At 47.2% G+C, this 27,578-nt stretch overlaps 1 protein-coding gene across 1 annotated transcript in view; it reads right to left on the bottom strand.

Annotated features, from left to right (window-relative positions):
* The window catches only part of IL1RAPL2 (interleukin 1 receptor accessory protein like 2), a 1,202,487-nt gene that overhangs the window by 253,330 nt on the left and 921,579 nt on the right, over positions 1-27,578 (bottom strand). The window lies entirely within an intron of this gene.

Raw genomic sequence — 27,578 nt, 5'->3', positions numbered from 1 at the left:
GTCCCATGGTATTTGCTTATGCTTTCCCAGCAAAAGCTGCCAAGAATTAGGACGGAGTAACTTGCAATGCTGGCACCCTGGTGGTATAGTGGTGGTGGAGGCTGAGGATAAGGAGAAGAAGATTAAACTGCCGAAACGAGGAAGCGTATACCCATGTGTGGGTGTGAAGCGGTGCATGTGAATACACCTCCCGAAATAACACAGTGGATTTGACTTTATGTTACTCTGCTGTCATTTGGTGGTGATGAGAAGTCTGGCCCAATCCAGCCCTTGTTCATTTTGATAAGGGTCAGCTTGTCAGCATTGTCAGTTGACAGGCGAGTGCGCTTATCAGTTATAATTTCCCCAGCGGCACTAAAAACACGCTCCGATAACACGTTAGCGGCAGGGCAGGCCAGGACCTCCAAGGCGTACAGAGCGAGTTCATTCCAAGTGTCCAGCTTGGATACCCAATAATTAAAAGGCACAGAGCAATCACGGAGGACGCTGGTACGATCGGCAAGGTACTCCCTCACCATCTTTTGAAACTTTCCACTCCTTGTGAGAGTACCCCCGCCTCAGGGCCTGTAAGCTGGGCGGGTGTCAGAAAACTGTCCCAGAACGTTGACAGTGTTCCCCTGCCTCTGCTGGATTGGAGTTGCATCTCTCTCGCCTGTACGCCTTGGTTGGGCAACGAACTGTGACCTCTGCCGCTAGTGTGTTCAGATGGGAATTTTTTTTAAGAGTTCTGCAGCAAGGGCCTTCTGGTATTGCCCCATTTTTGTAGACCTCTCCAACTCAGGAATAAGAGAGTGAAAGTTCTCCTTGTAGCGGGGGTCTACAAGTGTCACCAACCAGTAATGACTGTCACCCAACATTTTGACAACGCGAGGGTTACGGTTAAGGCAGCGCAACATAAAGTCAGCCATGCGTGCCAGACTGGTAACGGGCAAGATTTCCGTGTCCTCACCAAGATGACGACTGACCATGCTCTCCTCCTCCTCCTCTTCCTCCTCCCCCCTGTCCTCAGGCCACCCACGCAGAACCGACGGTATGACACTTGTACAGGTACTACCGTCTACAACGCATGATAGTAGCTACTGTTCTTCCTCCTCCTCCTCCTCCTCTCCCTCATTGTCCCCCAATGCATGTTGGGATGAGATTAGGCTGGGCTGTGTGTAATCGCCCGCTACGGCTTCTTGATCCATCTCATCATACTCTGGCTGCAATGCCTCCTCTTTAATTCTCTGCAGAGAGCGCTGCAAAAGACAGACAAGTGGGATGCTGACACTAATGATGGCGTCATCGCCACTCACCATCTTGGTGGCCTCCTCAAAGTTTGTCAGGATGGTACATATGTCAGACATCCAGCTCCACTCCTGAGGTCTTATGTGTGGAGTCTGACCTGAATATCGACGGCCTTGATGCAGCTGGTACTCCACAACTGCTCTCTTCTGCTCACAAATCCTTTGCAACATGTGGAGGGTAGAGTTCCAACGTGTGGGGACATCACACACCAGTCGGTGTGCCGGAAGCTGCAAACGCTGCTGCAACACAGCAAGGGCGGCGGAAGCTGTAGCCGACTTGTGAAAATGAGCTGACCGGCGGCGTACTTTCACGAGCAGATCTGGCAACTCGGGGTACGATTTAAGAAACCGCTGAACCACGAGGTTAAGCACATGAGCCAGGCATGGTACGTGTGTGATCTCACCTCGCCTCCGAGCCGCCACCAGGTTACGGCCATTGTCACACACGACCATGCCGGGATGTAGGTTCAGCGGTCTCAGCCACAAATCTGCCTGCTCTTTCACAGCTGTCCACAACTCACAAGCAGTGTGAGGTTTATCACCTAAGCTTATGAGTTTCAGCACAGCCTGTTGCCGCTTGGCGGAGGCAGTACTGCAATGCTTCCAGCTTGTAACTGATGTGGTGATATCTGAGATGGAGGCTGAACATGAGGAGGAGGAGGAGGAGGAGGAGGATGCGCAGGAGCTGTACACTGTGGGGGCAACTCTGACTGACATAGGGCCCGCAATCCTCGGTGTGGGGAGGATGTGTTCCGTCCCAAGGTCCGACTGGGTCCCGGCTTCCACTATGTTTACCCAGTGTGCCGTCAGAGAGATGTACCGTCCCTGGCCACAAGCACTTGTCCACATGTCCGTTGTCAGGTGGACTCTCCCAGTAACTGCGTTGTTGAGGGCACGGCAGATGCTTTGAGACACGTGCTTGTGTAGTGCGGGGATGGCACACCGGGCAAAATAGTGTCGGCTGGGGACCGAGTACCGAGGGACGGCCATCGCCATAAGATTGCGGAAGGATTCCGTCTCCACCAGCCTAAAAGGCAGCATTTCCAATGCAAGCTGTCGTGAAATGTGCGAATTTAGGACTGTGGCCTGTGGGGCATTAGCTGCGAATTTCCGCTTTCGTTCAAAGGTCTGGGATATGGACAATTGAACGCTGCGGTGGGACGTGGACGTGGACGTTGATGCTGTTTCTTGAGAAACTGCCATAACAAGTGAAGACTGAGAGGAGGGGGCATCTTTACATGCAGTATGGACAGGGGATTGCCTTGCACACACAACAGGGGGTTCTATTGCACGCACAACAGTGGAAGAAGCAGTGGTGACACCCGCTGACACTGGTCGTGGACCCTGGGTTTCGCCCCACAAAGTTGGGTGCTTTGCTGCCATGTGCCTGATCATTCTGGTGGTAGTCAGGCTGGTAGTTTTGTCACCCCTGCTGATGCTGGCATGGCAGGTGGAACATATGGCCTTTTTGGGGTTATCAGCAAAGTATTTAAAAAAATTCCAGACTCTGGAAGACCTACCGCTTGTACTGGCAACGTCCCTCGTGTTGGTGTTACGGGGAACGGTTGCCTGCCTTCTGCCTGCGGCCACCACACTGCTTCTTCCTGCCTGTTGGGGTACTCTGCCTCCCTCCCCCTGTGTGCTGCTGGCCTCACTCTGCATGTTCTCCTTCCACGTTGGGTCAGTTACTAGATCATCCACCACCTCCTCCTCTTCCACTTGCGCACCACGATCCTCCTCCTCACTTCCTGGCAATTGTGTCTCGTCATCGTCCACCTCTTGTGACAGATTGCCAACGTCGACTTCCTGTGACCGTGGCTGTTCAAATATTTGGGCATCGCAACATGGGAACTCCTCTTCCACCACTTCAAGCGTATCAGGCGAGGGGCCCAAATATGGAAATGGACCAGTGAACAGCTCTTCAGAGTGTTCAAGTGTGGGATCACTTGCTGTCTGACGACACTCGGCATGGTGGGAGGAAGGAGCATCAGGGTGAGGAGGAGTATGCGGTCGAGACTCACGGCTACTAAGAGTTGACCGTGTGGAAGACAGACCGGAGGTGGTGGTGCCCAGGTAACTGGAAGTATTGTCTGCTATCCAATTAATAACCTGTTCACACTGATCAGTTCTCAATACTGGTGTTGTTCTGTGCTTCCCTAGTAATTCGGTCAAGAAGTGGGAGCGAAAAGATGTGGCTGTTGGTTGTGGCACATTTTCACCTTGGCCACGGCCCCGTCCTCTGCACGAACCATCACCAGAACGTCCACTTCCACGTCCTTTGCCACGCGCCTTGCCCATTGTAAATTAAGTAAAATAGCTTACACTTGCACTATCAATGGAAAAAGGGTAATAAAGAGTACATTAGAACCGTGGAAGAGGAAAACCACAGTTATTGTTTACTGGGGTATACCACACTTTTTTAAATAGAGATATTTGCGGCTGAACAGTGAGCGACACACTCAAACTGCTTTTTATTTTAGATACCAAAGGCCCAAAACTGGATAGTACAGCGATTTGACCCGTGGAACTGCGAAACTACACTGGGATGTCGGGCCTACACAAGACTATTTTCAACAGATATTATTTTTGTGTCACAACAGTCAGGAGACACTACTATTTTTCTTTACGGAAAAAACTACCAAAACATGAATAATAGAGATTTTTTACCGTGGAACAGCAAAGCCACAGTTATAATTTACTGGTGTATACCAGGCTTTTTAAAATATATATATATTTGCGGCTGAACAGTGAGCGACACACTCAAACTGTTTTTTTTAGATACAAATGGCCCAAAAGTGGATAATACAGAGGTTTGTACCATGGAACTGCAAAACCACACTTGTATTTCTCGGGCCTACACCAGACTATTTTCAACAGATATATTTGTGTCTGAAAAATCAGGGAGACACTATTTTTTTTTTTTTTTTTACAGCAAAAAATGCAAAAAGCAGGATAATAGAGATTTTTTACCGTGGAACAGCAAAAGCACACTTCTGTCTCTCTGGCCTACACCAGACTATTTTCAACAGATATATTTGTGTCTGAAAAATCAGGGAGACACTATTTTTTTTTTTTTTACAGCAAAAAATGCAAAAAATGCAAAAAGCAGGATAATAGAGATTTTTTACCGTGGAACAGCAAAAGCACACTTCTGTCTCTCTGGCCTACACCAGACTATTTTCAACAGATATATTTGTGTCTGAAAAATCAGGGAGACACTTATTATTTTTATACAGCAAAAAATGCCAAAAACAGGATAATAGAGATGTTTTACCGTGGAACATCAAAACCACAGTAATAATTTACTGGTGTATACCAGGCTTTTTAAAATATATATATATTTGCGGCTGAACAGTGAGCGACACACTCAAACTGTTTTTTTTTAGATACAAATGGCCCAAAAGTGGATAATACAGAGGTTTGTACCGTGGAACTGCAAAACCACACTTGTATTTCTCGGGACTACACCAGACTATTTTCAACAGATATATTTGTGTCTGAAAAATCAGGGAGACACTATTTTTTTTTTTTTTACAGCAAAAAATGCAAAAAGCAGGATAATAGAGATTTTTTACCGTGGAACAGCAAAAGCACACTTCTGTCTCTCTGGCCTACACCAGACTATTTTCAACAGATATATTTGTGTCTGAAAAATCAGGGAGACACTTATTAATTTTATACAGCAAAAAATGCCAAAAACAGGATAATAGAGATGTTTTACCATGGAACATCAAGACCACAGTAATAATTTACTGGTGTACACCAGGCTTTTTAAAATATATATATATTTGCGGCTGAACAGTGAGCGACACACTCAAACTGTTTTTTTTAGATACAAATGGCCCATAGAACTGCAAAACCACACTTCTATTTCTCTGGCCTACACCAGACTATTTTCAACAGATATATTTGTGTCTGAAAAATCAGAGGCACACATTTTTTTTTTTTGGGGGGGGGGCACCAAAAGGTTAATAAGATGGGTATTTGTACATTGTGAAGGAGGAAAAAAAAAAGAGGATTTAGATAAAAAAAAAGGATTTTTCCTGGCCCCCGGGACCTGGAGCTAAGTCCAGCAATTTCAGCAACAGGAGCAGCACACAGGACTGTAATGCAGCGTTTGCTGGTATAACCACTGCGTCTCCTATACAGCCTGCCTGCCTGCCTGATATACCTGGGATGGATATTAGTCCTGAGAAGGACTGTTTGTTTGATCTGGCAGCCTTTACAGACCCTACACTAACTATTTTGCAGGATATATCTCTCCCTAAATCAGCAGTCCCTACACTGTCTGATCCGGAGCGACTGTGTCCAAGATGGCAGTGCCCGGTTTTAAATACTCGAGATGACGCTCTGCGGCCAGCCAATCACTGTAATGCCCACAAACATCATGGCTGCGGCATTACAGTGACTGGCTGGCAATCCCTGCATGTTCATTGGCTCTGTAACGAGCGCCAAACATGCAGGGCGGAGACCCGAGCTCCCGCCCGAGTAACCCGGAAATGCTCGGTGCTCGCCGAACATCCCGAGTAGCGTGATGCTCGGGCGAGTACCGAGCAGTGTCGAGCATGTTCGCTCAACACTAATTAAAATCAATTTAGTAGGTCGGCCAACCAACTAATTTGTGTGGACCCTACTGACTCCAGATGAGCCTGGTAGCATCTTACTCCATTCTCCTCATAAATAACACATGATACTCACTCGAGCTGAGCAATGACATGTATGAAGGAGTCAGTAGAGAGAATTGTTGGATGAAAGAGTGTTCATATATGGGCACCTTAAGCCCCTTCTATACCACTGACGTTTCTACCAGTATAACACAGGTTCAAATGTAAGATGCCCAATCCATGTTTTAAGCATGTTAATGTTCAAGAACGCTAATCATGGTCCAAAAACTCTTGACATTTGTTATTTTCCTTAATATGAGCTGATAATCAAAATAAGGCGTCCTGAATTCTCCGTAGTACCTAAAGTTCTGAAGAGTGCCATGCTTAACACAAGTAGACTGAAACATGGCAATTGTAAAAAGTGGTCAATATGGTTATTTTTTCATGACACCATCTTGGTATATTTTGTTTTTTCCTGCACAACCACTAACACCAATTTACCTGTTGTAAGGGTTGCTTCAATCTGATAGAATGTAAAAAAAGACAACATATTTAAAAGAATCTCTTATTAGTAGGATCAACCCTACACACAGATCATACAAAGTTGAATAAATTGTTACTTTAATATCTGCGATCCGATGCCTTATTCCAGAGAAATCCACATTTTTCTTAATATGCAAATGAACTGTTAAGATCTATAGGTCCAACATAGATCTCCCCGAGAATCTACTTCCAGAACTTAATTTAAATGAAAGGGGGCGTTACCAGTGTGAGACATGTAATGACTGACAGTCTGCACTACTCACACTGGAAACGCCTCCTTTCATTTAAAATAAGCTGTGGCGGCTGATTTTTGGGGAGATCTATATCCGGCCCATAGATCTTAAGAGATCATTTACATATTAAGAAAAACGTGGATTTCTCTGGAATAAGATATCTAATCACAGATATCATGGTATCATATTATTCATCTTCCTATGACCTACATGTCCATATAGGTGGCTCCTACTGACAGATCCCTTTTAAGGGAAGTTAAATATATCATCATTGACAACGCAGGACTTTATGAAAATTTCTGCACTTTCTCAGCTAGAGGTAGAACAATCCTTACCACACACTTGTTGAAAGACACATGCAAATCACTCCTGTAACTTTCTGTCTGTTTAGTTGGTGATTTCAGGGTTCCTTTTACAGATCTCTCAGTGTACTGTGTGTGAAAAAAAAAATCACAGCACATTATGTGAAGAAGATGATCATTAAGCATTAGACTGAACTGCAGACTCGGCTGAGATGTTTCATTCCCCGAGTGGTACAGAATGCTGCCTGCTGCATGTATAATTCATATTGATAATTATGACAACAAAGACTTTCTCTGCTCTTTTACAGACAGATGGTGAGTGGCGCATCAGAGTATTCATATTAAATGTGTGCCAAAGCTGCAAGTGAATTGCCAAATAGGGTGTGAAACAGAGCAATGCAGAAAAACAGAAAAACACAGGATTAGGTGTTTGAACTAGAGTTCTATTTTTGGGTGGGTGCACAGTAAATCAGACTTTAATGAACATGATCTCTCAAATAGCTACAGGACTTTTATGCTTGTTCCAATCAAACAAGACATGGCAGAGAAATTGAAATTGTCATGAGGTCTTTGGGGGATCTCCCGCAAAACTTTATTTGCATTTTAAATTAATTTAGCAACTTCATAAACATTTTTAATACTATATAAAAATGTTGGGTTTATGGGATGTTCACATCCATCTTCAGTTACTCTATTTGAAATATATTAACTGAAATCATAACCCAAAGGGTTATTATGGAAATAAACTTTTATTACATGTCTATTACAGTTACAAAATCTAGAAAATAAGCCGAAAAGAGTCATATTTTTGACTGCTCTATACACTGATGAAGAATACGGAATAAACTTCACAAATTATGCATACAAGTGAGTGCCGTTCTTTTGTACTAATCAGAGTGTGGGACGCCACCCCTAGACACGAGCACCACTGAATTGAATGAGTACAGACTGGAATTTATCTTGGGTTTTTCAAAAGAGAGCAAAAACTGGAATGGAACTGTATTATAAATATTGAAAGCTAGTGAATCTTCACACCCAGTGACATAACTAGAGTCCAATGGGCCTCGGTGCAAAAGATGGATCTGGGTGTTACCAGATGGTAGTGAGTCCCTACATAGACTGGACAGTCCAATCAGTGCTTCCTATGTCAGATGCTGTAGTGACACACCCCTTTGTTATTCTTACTGGAAATAATTGACAACTGGCTGTTACATTCAATGGGTAACTTCTCCACATACAGTAATATTTATATATACACACATATGTATATATATATATATATATTTATATTTATACTGTGACAGTCACTGGTGATATATGTGAGGGGAGATATGTTTCACTGTGACTACTAGGTTCAGTGAACTAAACCTACAAATTTCCTCCAGCATGTTATGTGTTGGGGGTTAGGCTACCATTTTAAAAAGGGAGTGTTTTTTTGTGAATGACCTTGAGAAGGGTGGGAGGTCATTCACCATATCTTCACCTCAGGGTGCGGCTGAGCAAGGTTAAATGCTCAGTCACTGTTTTTTTTTTCTATATTGTGAGTTTTGAGATGGAAGTCTCCAGACTGTGGAACTTCAGTTCAGGAGGAGCTGAAGTGTGCTGCAACTAAAGCGGGCGAATCCCGCATATATAAGGACTGTGCTATCGTTTATCTTTTGTTTTGACGTTATGCCAGCAATGCTGTGTTTATTTTGTGGGAACATTGCAGCGCTTTATGCCAATTTAAATAAATCTGCAGATGAAAACGTTCCTGTGTCTACTTCTGAAAGCAGCCGAGTGAGTTGTCCTACCACAATATATATATATATATATATATATATATATATATATATATGTGTGGCACCCCTGCGGGTTCAGTCACCACAGAGGTACTGCATCTCACCCAGAGGTGTGGTATCCCATTCTCAGGTAAGGATGGAGTACTGCCCGGGACCCACACATTTGCATCCATTACACTTCAGGAGGGAAGGGCGAGATTGTTCCTAAGGGAGAGCACAGTCCCTGGTCCCTAGCTGGAGGGTGGAACTATGTAGTGGGTGTGGGTGGAGGAAGAAGGACAGGGGAGCACTTCAGCAGTAGTATAAAAAGGGGAGCCATTTTGAGAGAGGGTGTTCAGTCAGTGGAGGACAGTGAGAGGAGCAGGAGCTCTGCTCTGGAGGAGCGGGCCTGAGTTGAGAGGCCCAGGAGGGAAGGCTGAAGAGGAAAGGAGCAGAAGAAGGCTCCAGAAGTGAGGGGATCCCAGGGGCACGCGAAGTGCGGATGCCACCCGTGTGCCCAAATCTACCAGGACGCGGAGGGATCAGGCCGCAGAGGGGACCAGTACCTAAACTAGTGGAGAGAACTACAAGGCTCAGCTAGAAACCGGAGGCTTCTGCACTTTTAGGGTGTAGTTGCTAATTGATGCAACTAAATTGCTGAAAAGGTAGCCATATAGGATTCAGGGGACTGCAGGTTGCCCGACAAGATCCGAGCTTACCGGCTTGGGACACTGGTTGTGAGGCGCAGGGCAGGCAGGTGAGAGCCAGTACAGGAAGACGACCGAGGAAGGCACACAGACTGGGGTCCTGTTATGTACTCATGAGATACCTGGGAGTTTGCTGAACCCCTCCCTTGGTGAACACAGGATGGCGTGGGCAGTTACCCTGGCGCTGGTAACTTGGAGTCAGAAAACCGTGAGTAAAGCTTGAAGACTGCACTCTACTGTGTCTGTGAATAATTGCTGCGCCATCACTTGCCCTGCACTACACAGCACAAGCAACATCTACCTCAAATCATCACTACACTGCCCTGGAGCTTACCTTTGGAGAGCTGAACCAACTCTGCTGCATCACCATCAGCTCCAGAGGATCTGCACCGCAGCGGCGGCCCCATATAGCCGCATACCACAAGTGGTGTCACAAACATTATTCCTAAAAACTTTATTCCCCTTTTACTTTTCCTTTGATGGACCGCCCTGGGTCACGGACCGGGTCACTGCCACCGTGACATCCCCAGCACCGACCGGCCCGGATACCGAGTACCCCACGGCCCAGGGGGCGTGTCAGTTGCATGATCCCTGGTCCAACCTCCCCCTTCTGTGATATGTAGCTTACTGTCTATGGACGTTGTATATACAGATCCTCGTGTGGGCGGTGTTAGCTTTCTCAGCTCTGCTTCATGCAAAATCTAAAATATCTTATTGTGTCAGAACAGCTGCACCCAGCAGCGGCCCCACATAGCCGCATACCACAGGTGGCGTCACGAACATCAAACTATAAAAACTATAAAATCCCCCTTTTATTGACAGCGATGGGTCACGGACCGGGTCACTGCCACTGTGACATCCCCTGCACTGACCGGCCAGGCACGAGTACCCCACGGCCCAGGGAGCGCGTCATATTCACACACACACATCTGTGCTGACTCACATAAAGGAACCCTCTGCCACTGTTAGTCATGGCGCCTTACTTAATGGGCACTAATGGAGGCTTAAAGGGGTTGTCTCAAGTACTTAAATAGTTAATATTGCAAAGTGCTAGCAACTTTGCAATTTACCTCTCATTAATAAATTGTTTCTGTTCTCAAAAACAGAGTAATTTTAAATTATATTGTGTACAGCTGCAGACTCAGAGTGGCCATTTTTCCAGGCAAGGAGAGCATACTGATAGCAGGCTTTATACATTAGAGCCTGCAATTCTGCACTGAATCTGGCCGGATAACTGGATCTGGCTGGATAGCTGAATCTGGCCAGCGTCAGTAATCCAGTACTTCTCCAATGCTGTGGAGGTGCATCTGCCCCTGCTAGCAGTCTGGGAGTTCACTCAGCTCAGACAAGGTGCACCAATGTTGTAGGTCGGAACTGTCAGTCTTTGGTAGCGCACCGCAACCAGCCATCAGGATTCCCGAAGGCAGAAGAGCTGTGTGCTACTGAAGACAGGAGATCATAAAGGAATTCATTAAGAGATGTGAGTCAAAACTATTCACCTGTAAAAGTGAACACTACTTTCTTTATTTAGGGATAGTAAATCTGTTATCACTGACTACACTATTTCCCTGATAAACCTGCCGACTTTTCTTAAAAACTTTCAGCATCAAGAGGCAAGAAAAATTGCAAAGTATTGCTCAAATATTGAGTGAATCATATTTTGTGACTTTTGATGCCACAAAACTGCCACAAATCAATTATAAGTTTACATCTTTTGTTTCTTGTCAGGCAGGCATAGGAATGGCTCCACCATAAGGCTATGTTCACACATTGCGTTATTTTGTGGCATCTTTTTATGCAAATTTGCAGCTGCATTTTATAGTACCAGCAAAGTCTATGAGATTCCAGAAATCTCATGCACACACCTTGGTTTTTTTTATCAGGATTTTGTGCTTTTCATGTTTTTTTGCAAAGTAGAGCTTGCCACTTCTTTCAGCATTTTTTAACCCATTGGAAGTAATGGGTGGTGACAAAAAGCAAAAAAACGCACCAAAAATGCAGGTGTCCAGTTTTTCAGCGTTTTTTTGAGATTTTTTTTTTTTCAATGAGCTTCATGTACATGTGTGACACCCCAGGGGTCTGGTTGCCACAGTGATAGAGATATTACGTCTGAGAGCAGGTGGGAGGTCCTTTGGTCAGGGATCCTGTGCATGCCACACCTCCTGCCCAGTCTTGGGAGGGGAAGGACTTCCCCTATATAAACCCGGGGCTGAGGCAGAGTGAGTGAGAAAGAAGACAGAACAAGAGTAGAGAAGAGAAGCAGCATAGCAAGAAACATCAGGAGCTCTGTGGGGAGCAGTGTTACAAGGAGTCAGGGGCTGGCAGCTGCAGAGCTCGCCCTGACTGAGAAGATTTCTAACCGGACCCGGAGTCCGAGGCTGTGGGGACTAACTCCTACCCAGCAGCAGAAACCGTCCGGCAGAGGATTTCAGGTCCTCTGGCCCAGAAGCCCGAAGGCACGGTCACACGCGTGGGACCAGCACCGCCATCGTGGAGCGGAAGCCATTAGAAGGCCCCGAGTCACCGGCCATACGGGTGAGCACCACACGGTACACTCAGGGACGTGGGCTACTTATTCCCGCCTCTAGCAAGGTAGCCAGAAGAGTACAGTTAGTTGGGAAGGCCTACAACTCCGCCTGGCCAGGGGAAATCCCATCTGCTCAAGGACTGACCAGGCCCCTATCACTAGCAAGTACTCCGGGAGGGTCTATCTTTGTCAGCAGTAAAGACCCTGAACTACACCGCACCGTCTCTGAGTGGTTCCTGCTACCCCCATCATCCACGTCGGCTGCCCTGAGGCCATACCCCTCCCGTTGGGGGTTATACCATCCACGCTGCACCATCCTTCCACCGGCCTCAGCGGTCTGCCCTGCAGCGGCAGCTCCATAGCTGCATTCAACGGGTGGCGTAGTCGCCAACCATCTACTGCAGGACATCGCCGCTCAGTTTGACTCCCTGGGCACGGACCGGGTCGCCGCCACGAGACTACAACCCTCAAGAGATCCGGCTCCGGGTAAGCTCCCGCGTGCGCATCGCAGCGCGACACAGGCCCAGGGGCGCGTCAACTTTGGCGTAGTCGGCAGGATCTCGTGCCCGCAACCACCGGGTACTGCGTGCCTGAAAAGCAAAGACTGTTCAAACTTACCAGTGGTGAAGATTCCCGCTATCCGTGGAGGTTTCCCGCCATCCGGCGCCATCTTCTACCTTCTTCCCGCCATCCGCGAAGTTTTCCCGCCATCCGGCGCCATCTTCGACCTTCTTCCCGCCATCCGTGGAGTTTTCCCGCCATTGGACGCCATCTTGAGGACGCCGCGCGGGAAGAAGAGGGGCGTGGACTCCGAAAGCGCGCGAGAACTGAAACCCCGCCTCACGTCCGGACGTTGCGTAAGGTCCTGGAAGGAGCCCAGCAGACGCCGACGTCACCGGAGCGCGACGGAAGGTCCTCAACCCTGACGATCCACTGCGGAGCCGCGGCCTACGGAACAGGATCATCGCAAGGTAGGCCACGGTCCACTAGGGGGGAGGAAGATGTCGGATACGGAGGAGAGCTTCACTGCCTCAACCCCCGCCAGCGCCACCGCTGCTGCAGTTATGCCCTTCACCATGCCCTATATCCCGGGAGCAGCTTGGCTACCCCAGTACTCAGGGGAGTCACATACCCTGCATGACTTTAGAGAAAAGCTGGATAGCCTCTTCCAGGTGTACCCCCTCACAGAAGAGCAAAAAGTGAGCATCCTGGTGGCCCAACTAACTGGGGCAGCCAAAAGGGAAGTAAAATCCTGGCCACCTGGGAGGAAGACTGTCGCAGGGATACTAACCCGGCTGAAGGACACCTTTGATACCCGCACCTCAGCTGAGATTAAGCTTAGATTCTACGGGTGCAAGCAGCGAGCGCATGAGAGTATAAGGGACTATGCACTAAACCTACAAGAGGCCCTGAGGGCCATAAAGCAGACCGACCCTGATGGGGTGGGAAACGAGGACAGGCTGTTGACTGAACAATTTATAGAGGGTTTATATTGCAATGCCCACCGAACCCAGTTGCGGGCAATGGCCTTACAGGATCCCCATCTAGACTTTGCACAGTTCAAGGACAGAGCCATCCGGGTGCTCCGAGAACCGGCACCGGGTGGCGTTGTGACCCACAGGCGCCCAGCTATCACTTACCACCAGGAGGCGGCGCCCTTGTCGGCAGGGCCTGTGGGAGCTGATGCGCAGGCTTTAGACAATGACCCGGCTCCAGACCTACGCCATCAGGTCCAAGAGCTAGCTAAGAGCGTTGCTGCGCTAACCCGAACTGTGCAGTCTTTACAGGTTTCCACCCCAGGGAAGATTCAGTTGGCATCCGGACCGGAGGACATCCCGTGGCGTCGACCAAGGAGGACCCCACCGGCCAGAGGAAGACCCAGTGACCGATACAGCGAGGACGGACGACCCATCTGCCGCCGCTGCAATCAACCCGGACATATGGAAAGGTACTGTTCTTTAAACGGGCACAACCTGGGGTAGAGGGCCAACCCCCAGGAAAAAGATCACCAGGCCCATCGAACTGGCGCGACAGATATGTGGGAGGACGTCCAGTCTTGCCTGTGGTACTGGATGGCATTCCCATGAGTGCCCTACTGGACACCGGGTCACAGGTCACCACCATACCGTACGTGCTCTTTAAGCAGTACTGGAATGACTCGGATATTACCCGCTACCCTGACGACGACTTGAGTATCATCGCCAGCAATGGCCAGCCCGTGCCACAAATCGGATTTAAAGAGGTGACCATCAAAATCGGTAGAGTCGAACTGGCAGCACAGGGACTGATCATTGTAGACATTGACAAACATGAGAGCCACCCAAAAATAACTCTAGGAACTAATGTAATTGAGAATTGTCTTGCAGAAGTGATTTTCCTTCTACAGCAGGTTGCCAAGAACGCCAGCTCCGGCGAGCAGCGAGTGCTCCAGAAAGAGATCCGGGCACTGATGCGACGGCAACAGGTGGAACTCTCCGGCGGTGAGATTGGTAGCGTAAGAATGTGTGACCCTTTCCCTATTGCCATGCCCCCAAAAAGTGAAATGATGATTTGGTGTCGGGCAGCTATTGGTCTGAGAGGTAGAGATTACCAGGCAATGGTAGAACCAGTTTACTCAGACAGTAGGCCCACCATTTTGACCGCACGGGGGGTGGTCAATGTACGCCATGGGAGGGTGCCCGTTCGCATAATCAATATCGGGGAGAGGGAAGTGTACCTGCCCCGGTATGCCACGCTAGCAAAATTATATACCATCAACCAAAACTCTATACAGTCTGTGGAACCCTTGCCTCCATCTCACCCGGAGGAAGGTAACGGCTCTAAGAAAGTAATGGAGGATTGGTGTCAGCAACTACACTTGGGAACTGACTCCACTCCCTCCCACCAGAAACAGGGAGTCTACCGGGTGGTTCAAGAGTATGAGAGAGTGTTTAGTAAACACCCGTTAGACTTCGGGCGAGTCAAGGGGGTAGAACACCGCATCCCCACGGGAGATCATCCTCCCATAAAAGAGAGGTATCGACCCGTACCCCCTGCACATTACCAACACGCCAAGGGGATGCTTAGAGACATGAAGGAGGCTGGGGTAATCCGGGATAGCTGTAGCCCCTGGGCAGCCCCGCTAGTTTTAGTCAAAAAGAAAGACAACACCATGAGGATGTGTGTAGATTACCGGAAAATCAACCGTATCACACACAAGGATGCGTACCCCTTACCAAGGATAGAGGAGTCATTGGCTGCTTTAAGGTCTGCTAACTTCTTCTCTACCTTGGATCTCACTAGCGGGTACTGGCAGGTTCCTGTAGCAGAGGCGGACCGGGAGAAGACCGCATTCACCACCCCGATGGGACTTAGCGAGTTCACCTGCATGCCGTTCGGACTCTGCAACGCCCCAGGAACCTTCCAACGATTAATGGAGTGCTGTCTGGGCCACAGAAACTTCGAGATGGTCCTGTTGTACCTGGACGATGTCATTGTATACTCCAAAACTTATGAGGACCACCTGAAACACCTGGCGGAGGTGTTCGAAGCTCTGGCGAGTTACGGCCTAAAGGTGAAACCCTCCAAGTGTCACCTCCTGAAACCAAAGGTGCAGTACCTGGGACACGTGAGCGCTGACGGAGTGGCTCCCGACCCCGATAAGATCACCGCAATTAAGGGATGGCCAAGCCCCTCCAGCGTAAAAGAAGTGCGGCAGTTCCTTGGGTTGGTAGGCTACTACCGAAGGTTTATTCCCGGTTTCACCAAAAAGGCAGCGCCTATGCAGGACCTCCTGATAGGCCAGTCCCGGAAGGCCAAGAACCAGAAGCCGCCCTTCAAATGGGAAGAGCTAGAAGAAGAGTCCTTCCGCCAGCTGAAGATGGCCCTCACGGGGGATGAAATCTTGGCGTACCCGGATTATAGCCAGCCCTTCATCCTCTACACCGACGCCAGTAACATCGGGCTAGGAGCCGTACTGTCCCAGATCCAGCAGGGGAAAGAACGAGTAATCGCCTACGCCAGCCGAAAACTGCGACCCACTGAAAGGAACCCCGAGAATTATAGCTCATTCAAGCTAGAGTTCCTGGCCGTGGTATGGGCAGTCACTGAGCGCTTTAAGCATTACCTTGCTTCTTCCCGGTTCACCGTGTACACGGATAACAACCCGTTGACACACCTGGACACGGCAAGACTCGGTGCCCTGGAGCAGAGGTGGATGGCCCGTCTGTCCAACTACGAGTTCATAATCAAATACTGGGCAGGGCGCTCCAATACTAACGCGGACGCCCTGTCCAGGATGCCCAACCTGCCGGACGAAGGAGAAGATCCGGAGGGACTGGAAGAGATTGAACTCCCTGCGTTCCACCGTCATGGGACTATCCAGTATTCCCACCGGGTAAGGAGTAAGCAGGCTGCTACGTTGAACCCCTTACCTCACTACAACTGGGCGGAAACGCAAGACAGCGACCCTGCCGTCCGACTGGTGAAGGAGATGCTGACTCGGCCGGAGGCTCGCCTTGAACCAGACGCTCCGGAGGAAGCCAAACAACTATGGGCAGAGAAGAGTCGACTGTTCCTTTACAAAGGGAAGTTGTGCCGCAGAATGGTTAACTCCCGGACGCATGAATTACTCTGGCAAGTAGTGGTGCCATGAAGAGATGCAGCCATGGTGATGGAGGCATACCACGACGGAGCTGGACACTTCGGGTGGAAGAAGCTGGAGTTCCTGCTGCGCGAGCGATTCCACTGGGTAGGCATGAGGGGAACCATTGAGAAGTGGTGCAGAGACTGTGGCCAGTGCAACCTGAGAAGGAAGGACCGCGCCAGCCAGAAGACTCCCCTGCAGTCCATCGTCACCCGGCAACCGTTGGAACTGGTAGCCTTGGATCATGTAAAACTGACCCCAAGCAGAAGTGGCTACGTCTACGCGTTAACCATCGTGGATCATTACTCCCGGTTTCTGGTTGTCGTCCCCGTCAAGGACTTAACGGCTCAAACAGCAGCTAGAGCCTTCCAGCAGCACTTTTGCCGTCCACACGGGTACCCGGACCAAGTGCTGACGGACCAGGGACCTGCCTTTGAAGCGGAGGTCTTCCAGGAGTTCTGCAATCTGTATGGCTGCCGGAAGATAAGGACGACACCCTACCATCCGCAGACTAATGGACTTTGTGAAAAAATGAACCAGGTGGTAATGGATCTTCTAAAAACGTTGCCCCTGGAAGAACGCAGTCTGTGGCCTGAAAAGTTGCCCGATCTGGTGGACCTATACAACCACATCCCGGTAGGTTCCACCAACTGTACCCCGGATTACCTAATGAGGGCAAGACCTGGTAAGTTACCTGTTGACCTGGAAATGGGAGTCCTGACACCCGAGGACACTTCACCAGAAACAGACTGGGACACAGAGAGGCAGCAGCAGTACCGGAGAGTACAGGAGAGCGTGGAGCGAAGTCTCTGTCAGGCTAGGGAAAGACAAGAGAAAACTTACAACCAGTATGCTCCCGCTGTTCCCCTGGTACCCGGAGAGCAGGTCTTGAAGAGGAAGAGACGGCTCCACAAGTTGGACGACCAGTGGGAGAAGGACCCGTACACCGTACTGCCCTCAAGCCACGAAAACCCGAAGGTCTGTACCATCAGTAAAGACGGAGGGGAAACCACAGCCATTGTATCCCGGGACCACCTGAAGAAGTGTCCCGAACAACTGAGGAACCCTGAAGAGGAACAAGAAGACCATCGACCCGTAGAGGAAAGGGAAGATATGGTTAGTACTGTGCTCGGGGACTTCCCTCGGTCTTGGACTCAAGTCAATGGTGCAGTTGTGGTACCCGTACTCACCTTCCTCCAACCATCATCCCAAGAACCTACGGAGCAACCGGTAGAGCTGGAAGAACAGCCGGTCCAGGAGGCAGAAGACTCTACACAAGCAGACCCGGAAAATCAACCCTCTGCTTATAGTGAGCCTGCCATACCCCTAGTGAGCCAGAGGGCCCATAGACAGCTGCCCAGTTTACCCTTGACAGCTCCTACACCCTGTAGTTCAGGGCCAGACAGTCAGCTCCGTAGGTCCACTAGGGCCACTAGAGGTCAGCTACCCGCACGTTGGAGGATCTAAATGTTTAAGCTATCTTATAATGTTTACTTGTTTATAGTTGCTTGTGTATAATTTTGTGTTTCTAGTTCTTTTTAGGAGTCCTTGGTGGATTTACCGGGAATCCTTGTACATAGTTGGAGCGTAACCCAGGATGGACTAAAGACTGTTAAGGACTCGGGGCAGGACAGGCCCCTACCTGGTTACGTCTCCCTGTTTTGGTGAAATGGACACCTTGCTTTTCAAAACTGCACCCGGTTGCGGACACGCCGTAACCATCTTATGTGTTTTTCTTATTGTATTGTTATTGCTATACCTTGTTATGTTTTTCTAAAAAAAAATATGTTTAGTCCCGGAGTACTAAATTTCACTAGGGGGGAATGTGACACCCCAGGGGTCTGGTTGCCACAGTGATAGAGATATTACGTCTGAGAGCAGGTGGGAGGTCCTTTGGTCAGGGATGCTGTGCATGCCACACCTCCTGCCCAGTCTTGGGAGGGGAAGGACTTCCCCTATATAAACCCGGGGCTGAGGCAGAGTGAGTGAGAAAGAAGACAGAACAAGAGTAGAGAAGAGAAGCAGCATAGCAAGAAACATCAGGAGCTCTGTGGGGAGCAGTGTTACAAGGAGTCAGGGGCTGGCAGCTGCAGAGCTCGCCCTGACTGAGAAGATTTCTAACCGGACCCGGAGTCCGAGGCTGTGGGGACTAACTCCTACCCAGCAGCAGAAACCGTCCGGCAGAGGATTTCAGGTCCTCTGGCCCAGAAGCCCGAAGGCACGGTCACACGCGTGGGACCAGCACCGCCATCGTGGAGCGGAAGCCATTAGAAGGCCCCGAGTCACCGGCCATACGGGTGAGCACCACACGGTACACTCAGGGACGTGGGCTACTTATTCCCGCCTCTAGCAAGGTAGCCAGAAGAGTACAGTTAGTTGGGAAGGCCTACAACTCCGCCTGGCCAGGGGAAATCCCATCTGCTCAAGGACTGACCAGGCCCCTATCACTAGCAAGTACTCCGGGAGGGTCTATCTTTGTCAGCAGTAAAGACCCTGAACTACACCGCACCGTCTCTGAGTGGTTCCTGCTACCCCCATCATCCACGTCGGCTGCCCTGAGGCCATACCCCTCCCGTTGGGGGTTATACCATCCACGCTGCACCATCCTTCCACCGGCCTCAGCGGTCTGCCCTGCAGCGGCAGCTCCATAGCTGCATTCAACGGGTGGCGTAGTCACCAACCATCTACTGCAGGACATCGCCGCTCAGTTTGACTCCCTGGGCACGGACCGGGTCGCTGCCACGAGACTACAACCCTCAAGAGATCCGGCTCCGGGTAAGCTCCCGCGTGCGCATCGCAGCGCGACACAGGCCCAGGGGCGCGTCACATGCATAAAGAGACAAAAGGACAGTGAAAAAAAAGCTGAAAAAATGCAGCAAAAATGCAAGAAAAATCCGGAACAAACTTCCTGGCAAGAGATCAGGTTTTGCTGCAGAAAAAAGACGCAGCAAAAATGCAATGTGTGAACATAGCTTTACACAGATTAGCTGGCCTGGCCTGCATGTGAGACCTAGTCCTAAAGTGATAATCTCCTACTGATAAAACACTGGTTGTATTGAAATTACAGAACACAGCCTAATAGCTGACACATTGCTAAAATCAGGCTCTCTTTCCATTAATTATAATGCTCTCAGATTAAATAGCAAAAACACTGCTGACAGCTTCCCTTTAACACTTGTGTAGTAAAAAACTATATGCAGTGAGCTCCCTCTAGTGGCAGCTGCAAGTAAAGAGAATTTTACCATGTTACTCTGCGGCAGTGTGAGGGGAAGCTGTGGAATTGGAGCTTTAGTATCAGTAAACTGTATCTCCAAACCCAATAAAGAATTATGGATTTATTTTGATTAAGAAAGGTAATAATGCAAAACATTTAAAGTAGTATGTTTTCTAGGCCGCATATGAACATATTCAAGCCACTTGTAGCAAAAGAGATTTCATTGCTCGTAAGCAGACATTTTGATAGTGGAGGCATATATTGGTTAAATACAGTATTGTCAGCATTTATGCCTCAAGTTTGTTTACAAGGAAATTAGCATTAGTCTGGAAAATATAAGGTTTTTTTTTTCTCCGAGTTTGATTTAAAAGTGGCAGGGATGGGGAGTTTTTGGGTCCCACTGAGTTTTTCATTATGCATATACAAATATCCAATGTCTCAATGTCTTACATGTGAGTTAAAAAAAAAGATTTGGTATAATCAATGTGAAGCTTGTGGACTTTCAGTTAAATGACGATAGAAAAAATATCCAAAAAATACTATCTACATGCGAATGCAGAACGACAGAGTAAATCTATGATGTAGTAGGTAAAAGTAATTGGGTATTTATGTGCAACATACTGTATTTGGATAACATTTACAGTCTGGAATACTTCTAATCACAGCAGAATAGTAAGAATTTACAACGTAATATTGCATGTATAATGTAGGGTTTGAGTATAGATAATTTGGCTTTGTTCATACCAACCAGCTTTTATGGTGCAGTTTTGCAGCTGATAATGAAGATATTTACTTAAATGGGATTTGCTTTTGCACAAAATACATCTGTTGTCAACAGAGTCAATCCAGACCTGCTGTGTATCACATACCACCTAAGCTATACAGTTATATGAAAAAGTTTGGGCACCCCTATTAATCTTAAGCCTAATGTTTTATAAAAATTGGTGTTTTTGCAACAGCTATTTCAGTTTGATATATCTAATAACTGTTGGACACAGTAATGTTTCTGCCTTGAAATGAGGTTTATTGTACTAACAGAAAATGTGCAATCTGCATTCAAACAAAATTTGACAGGTGCATAAGTATGGGCACCTCACCAGAAAAGTGACATTAATATTTAGTAGATCCTCCTTTTGCAAAACGAACAGCCTCTAGTCGCTTCCTGTAGCTTTTAATGATTACCTGGATCCTGGATGAAGGTATTTTTGACCATTCCTCTTTACAAAACAATTGCAGTTCAGTTAAGTTTGATGGTCGCCGAGCATGGACAGCCCTCTTCAAATGATCCCACAGATGTTCAATGATATTCAGGTCTGGGGACTGGGATGGCCATTCCAGAACATTGTAATTGTTCCTCTGCATGAATGCCTGAGTAGATTTGGAGCGGTGTTTTGGATCATTGTCTTGCTGAAAGATCCATCCCCTGCGTAACTTCAACTTTGTCACTGATTCTTGAACATTATTGTCAAGAATCTGCTGATACTGAGTGGAATCCATGCGTCCCTTAACTTTAACAAGATTCCTGGTGCCGGCATTGGCCACACAGCCCCAAAGCATGATGGAACCTCCACCAAATTTTACTGTGGGTAGCAAGTGTTTTTCTTGGAATGCTGTGTTTTTTTGCCGCCATGCATAATGCCTTTTTGTATGACCAAATAACTCAATCTTGGTTTCATCAGTCCACAGGACCTTCTTCCAAAAAGAAATTGGCTTCTCCAAATGTGCTTTTGCATACCTCATCCGACTCTGTTTGTGGCGTGCTTGCAGAAAAGGCTTCTTTCGCATCACTCTCCCATACAGCTTCTCCTTGTGCAAAGTGCGTTGTATAGTTGACCGATGCACAGTGACACCATCTGCAGCAAGTTGATGCTGCAGCTCTCTGGAGGTGGTCTGAGGATTGTCCTTGACTGATCTCACCATTCTTCTTTTCTGCCTTTCAGATGTTTTTCTTGGCCTGCCACTTCTGGCCTTAACAACAACTGTCCCTGTGTTCTTCCATTTCCTTACTATGTTCCTCACAGTGGAAACTGACAGGTTAAATCTCTGAGACAGCTTTTTGTATCCTTCCCCTGAACAACTATGTTGAATAATCTTTGTTTTCAGATCATTTGACAGTTGTTTTGAGGAGCCCATGATGCCACTCTTCAGAGGAGATTCAAACAGGAGAACAACTTGCAAGTGGCCACTTTAAGTAGCTTTTCTCATGATTGCATACACCTGGCTATGAAGTTCAAAGCTCAATGAGGTTACAAAACCAAAAAAAGTGCTTTAGTAAGTCAGTAAAAAGTAGGCAGGAGTATTTAAAACAAGAAAATGATAAGGGTGCCCATACTTATGCACCTGTCAAATTTTGTTTGAATGCAGATTGCACTTTTTCTGTTAGTACAATAAACCTCATTTCAAGGCAGAAACATTACTGTGTCCAACAGTTATTACATATATCAAACTGAAATAACTGTTGCAAACACACCAATTTTTATAAAACATTAAGCTTAAGATTAATAGGGGTGCCCAAACTTTTTCATATAACTGTATATGACACAAGAGGCCATGCCAGATGACGCGCCTCCTGGGCCGTGGGTTACTCAGTGCCGGGCCGGTCGTTGCTAGGGGAGATGTCACAGTGGCGGTGACCCGGTCCGTGACCCAGGGCGGTCATTAAAAGGGGGGTTTTATATACAGTTTGTGACGCCACCTGTGGTATGCGGCTATGTGGATCCGCCGCTGCGGGGCAGGTCCTTTAGAGCTGGTGTGAATGCAGCAGAGTTGGTTTAGCTCTCCACAGGCAGAGCTTAGCTCCAGGGCAGTGTAGATGTTGCTGTTACGAAGTAGCACTCGTGGTGCAGTGTAGTGCAGGGAGTGATGGCGCAGCAGCAATAACTGACAGAGACGGTGGGGTGCAGTCTTCAGGGTTTTACTCACGATTTTCAGACTCCAAGTCACCAGGGCCAGGGTAACCTCCCACGTCGTCCTGTGCTTACTCAGGGAGGGGTTCAGCCAACCCTCAGGTACCTCCGGAGTACATAGCGGGACCCCCTTCTGTGTGCTCCTTCTGGCCATCTCCCTGCACCTCACACCTAGTGTCCCAATCCAGTGACCGCGGGCCTTGTCGGGCGACGTCTTCTCTGTCCCCTGGGTCCTCTATGACCACCTTCTTGGTGAGACAGATGTGGATTGTGGCTGCAGTACCTGAAATACTGCAGCCTCCAGTTTCCTAGTTGAGGCTTAAAGAACTCTGATAGTTTAGGGACTGGTCCCCTCTGTGCTACCTGACCCCTCCACCGCCTGGCAGATTCGGGCGTACGGGTGGCGTCCAGCACTGCCCGTACCCCTGGGGTCCCTTCTACGTTCCTGGAGCCTTTCTCCTGCTCCCCTCCTCCTCAGTCTGTCCTGGGCCTCTCTCTAGGCCCTCCTCCTGAACAGAGCTCCTACAGAGCTCCTGCTCCTCTCACTGTCCTCCTCTGACTGAACTCACTCCACACCCAAGATGGCTTCCCTCTTTATACTACTCCTAACAAGTGCTCCCCTGAACTACTTCCTCCACCCACACCCACTACATGGTTCCCCCTACTTTGGTTCCCCCCACTCCAGCCAGGAACAGGGCTCAGCAGGAAGCGCGACGCATCTGGCCCCTCCTGCTGGTCTGCAGTAATGTAGTGTTGGATGCAGGTGTTAGGGTCCCGGACTGTACTCCTTCCTTACCCGAGAGTGAGATACCACACCTCTGGGTGAGATGCAGTACCTCTGTGGCGACCGAACCCTCAGGGGCGCCACACCAGACACAGCAAAAAGAGCCCACCTGAGGAAGAAAATACGGGCTGGGCTTGAAGGTGGAAGAAATCTGTCACAGGTACTCTACAAGCTGTCATTGGTAGACGTTTGGTTGGAACACTGGGCGGCATCCCTTTGGCCATCTGTGATGGTAGGAAACTGCCACTGGTTGAGCTCAGCGGATCTGCCGAGATTCGAATCCGGCAAATCATGCAAATTTTACAGGGAAATTTGATTCACAGCAAACAAATTGAATGTTACTTATTATAATAAATGTAGGAAGTAAAAAAAAAAGAAAAAGAAAAATAATTAATTCTCACCATCTCTGTAGCCCGTCCTTTGGTCCTTCACACCTCTTCTTTTCCCCTCTTCCCATCATAAGCATTCTCTTCGGCAACTTCAAAATAATCGGTATGTTTTTCTTCAGCCTCAAAAAAATTCCCAACACCTCAAATTGTTTTTACGGACAGGGCAAAAATGTGTCCTAATTTTATGGACTGTTGGCAACCCTGCTCCAGGCTCTGGCTTTGGGCGCGTCTAGGCTGTAGAAGGCACAGCAAGCAGGGACATCATAAGCTTAGTCATGTTGGAAGTCCTGGCATGGAGTGAAAAGGTGCACGAAGGGGAAGAGAAAAACTGCAGAGGATCAGATGGCGGGCTGCGTGAAGGGCAGGAGAGGTGAGTAATGAGAGTATTTCACTTTCTTCACCGTTTGCCTGGCTTTATATATCTCACCATAATGGCGTCCGCAGTTGGTTGCTATTTTGCATACAGCGAATTACAAAAAAATCTGTAGTCTGAAGAACACAAATACTTATAAATTCAAGGAGAAATCAATTCCACGTGAATAGATTCACTGAATTCTAGCTATTGGCACTTTGAGGGGCATCTATGGCAAATCTGAGGAGCATCACTGCAAGGTATTTGTGGCTGGCACATTGCCAAAGAGATGTCCCCCAATTTGTGCCAAGCCTTTATGGAGGCCTTTGGGACATTAGTGGTAGGACACACTATTAAAAAGAATAAAAATTAACTTTGCTTCAGTAGTGAAAGGAAATAGGGATTGCGCCTCTTTTTCAAAACACTGTAATAAAGGAAGGCCTTCTCTTGGAGGAGACGCTTTCAAGAAAACAGCACCGAGTCCTTCAATGGGTTAAAAATGACCATGGATGCAAATGTCGTCACAGATTTGAATACGATTTTTTACTAAACATTGAAGTCAATTAGCAGATTGATAACTTTAAAAAATTCTAAAATTGTTATCAGTCATCCTATCGGTACCTTTATTTTTACACATTTGCCAAATTGCCTGTAATCGAATTTGAAGTAAGCAAAAAAAAATCTGATGACGAGTACAGTTTTTTGTAGAAGAGGTCTATTAAGATCGTCTAAAAACAGCTAAATGACATAAAACGACCATCAGGACTTCTCCCCCTCCACACCTGCCATATTTCTAATTCATTGGAGGAAGTGTTATATCCTGTAGAAATTCAGATGCGCTATACACTGTGGCAGCAATTTATCTGTTTCCATTCCCAAGGTCTGCAGCCATTAATCATCATAATATGAAACCATTTCTCCATGTGCACAGTCGGTTTGAAGAGGTTTTTTCTGTTTTAAGAGTTTTTTTTAAAAAAAGTTTACAAATGTGGGCCATACAGTTAACAAAAATTTGTATGAGCCATATAAAATGAGTAAATATGTGCACAGTTTATTAACATATACAAAACTGACGTGTCCATGCTATGAAGGTCTCATGTATATTGCTGTATTATGGCTTTCTTAGACAAAAGTCCGCCAAAATAGCTATATTCAAGTTACCGTTTCATATATGGTCATTCTGAATAGAGATGAGCGAACATGTTCAGAAAATGTTTGTTTCTTTCAAATTCAGCACGAACATTGCACATTCGGATTTGTGATCGGATCTCCAACCATTTTTACTCAAAATCTGGCCAAAGTGCGGTAATGATTGCGTTTCCACTAGAGTATTTTTTAGGACTTTGGCTAGGATAGTGGTGTTATATGATGAGTAGAGATGAGCGTTGTTCTACTCGAACTGTTCGCCAATCTCAAATTCGAGCTGTTTTGGGCGGTGTTCGAGCCGTTCGGACAACACGAACAATTTGAGAAAAATTCGGCTGTTCGAGGTTATGTTCGATAACTGTTCATGCACCAAAATCATAACTGGATTTTTTCTCAGTAATGATGAAAATTAATGTTAATACGCAGTTTGAGTGTACAGCGGGGTGGGGGGAGGGGCAGGGGATGGATCTCTGCAGGAATAATGAAGATCTCCATTTTTTTTTCTCTTTCCCGCATTTGCAGTGGGGAGGTGCAATCTGTCAGCCTATCAGCAGCGCACACACGGAGCGAAGTGCTTTTTTTCACACAAGCAAGGGCATGTGTCATTGGCAGTGTATGTCACATGTCCTTGCCCTATAAGACCAAGCCATTTTCCCCGTCGCCACCATTTTCTCACTGCTGCAGCTGCGTGTTAGACGGTACCGCTGTTGCTGTGTGCGCTATACCTTGTTAATTTCAAGCCAATTTTCGCACAAATATACAGATAGCTTGGGAGTAGGGAATAGTTGTGATTGCAGTCCTTTTAAGGACTAGGTTACAGCATTTCCTACGACTTTTATCAGGGAGGTCTGTGCTCTTAAATAGATCGGTTGTGGGAGTAAAGACTAATTGTAATTGCAGTCCTTTTCAGGACTAGGTTACATGAGTTCCTATCAGTTTTTGCCAGGCAGGTCTGTGCCAGTGCTGTGCAAATTTTTTTCACAGCATTTGGCTGAATCTAGCAAAGCTAATCCTTTTTGGCCTATTGCAGAGTGTGTTAGTCAGTGGAGTAGCCTATCTGTGCTGCAAGATATACCACCTGTGTATAGAATACCAATTTTTTTACTGCACCTAGTGAAGTAAAATCTTTTGGGCATAGCATCATTCTATTAGTCCATCTATACTGACCTCCATCAGGTTGCAAACTAAAACTAATTTTTATCTGCATCTACAGTACCTCTGAAAAAATATTTGGGCTTCTAGCAGTGTGTGGGACTTGTTCTATTAGTCCATCTATACTGACCTCCATCAGGTTGCAAACTGAATATAGTTTTTTCTGCATCTACCTCTGAAAAAATATTGGGCTTCTAGCTGTGTGTGGGTCTTGTTCTATTAATCCATCTATACTGACCTCCATCAGGTTGCAAACTGAATATATTTTTTTCTGCATCTACCTCTGAAAAAATATTTGGCCTTCTAGTAGTGTGTCGGACTTTCTCTATTAGTCCATCTATACTGACCTCCATCAGGTTGCAAATTAAAACTAATTTTTATCTGCATCTACAGTACCTCTGAAAAAATATTTGGGCTTCTAGCAGTGTGTGGGACTTGTTCTATTAGTCCATCTATACTGACCTCCATCAGGTTGCAAACTGAATATATTTTTTTCTGCATCTACCTCTGAAAAAATATTGGGCTTCTAGCTGTGTGTGGCTCTTGTTCTATTAATCCATCTATACTGACCTCCATCAGGTTGCAAACTGAATATATTTTTTTCTGCATCTACCTCTGAAAAAATATTTGGCCTTCTAGTAGTGTGTCGGACTTTCTCTATTAGTCCATCTATACTGACCTCCATCAGGTTGCAAATTAAAACTAATTTTTATCTGCATCTACAGTACCTCTGAAAAAATATTTGGGCTTCTAGTAGTGTGTGGGACTTGTTCTATTAGTCCATCTATACTGACCTCCATCAGGTTGCAAACTGAATATAGTTTTTTCTGCATCTACCTCTGAAAAAATATTGGGCTTCTAGCTGTGTGTGGGTCTTGTTCTATTAATCCATCTATATTGACCTCCATCAGGTTGCAAACTGAATATATTTTTTTCTGCATCTAGCTCTGAAAAAATATTTGGCCTTCTAGTAGTGTGTCGGACTTTCTCTATTAGTCCATCTATACTGACCTCCATCAGGTTGCAAATTAAAACTAATTTTTATCTGC

Source organism: Phyllobates terribilis, unplaced genomic scaffold (genome assembly GCF_046119375.1).
Source record: "Phyllobates terribilis strain yellow unplaced genomic scaffold, ASM4611937v1 Scaffold_7__3_contigs__length_470593459, whole genome shotgun sequence".
NCBI lineage: Eukaryota > Metazoa > Chordata > Amphibia > Anura > Dendrobatidae > Phyllobates > Phyllobates terribilis.
This window is presented reverse-complemented; position numbering and strand designations above follow the sequence as displayed.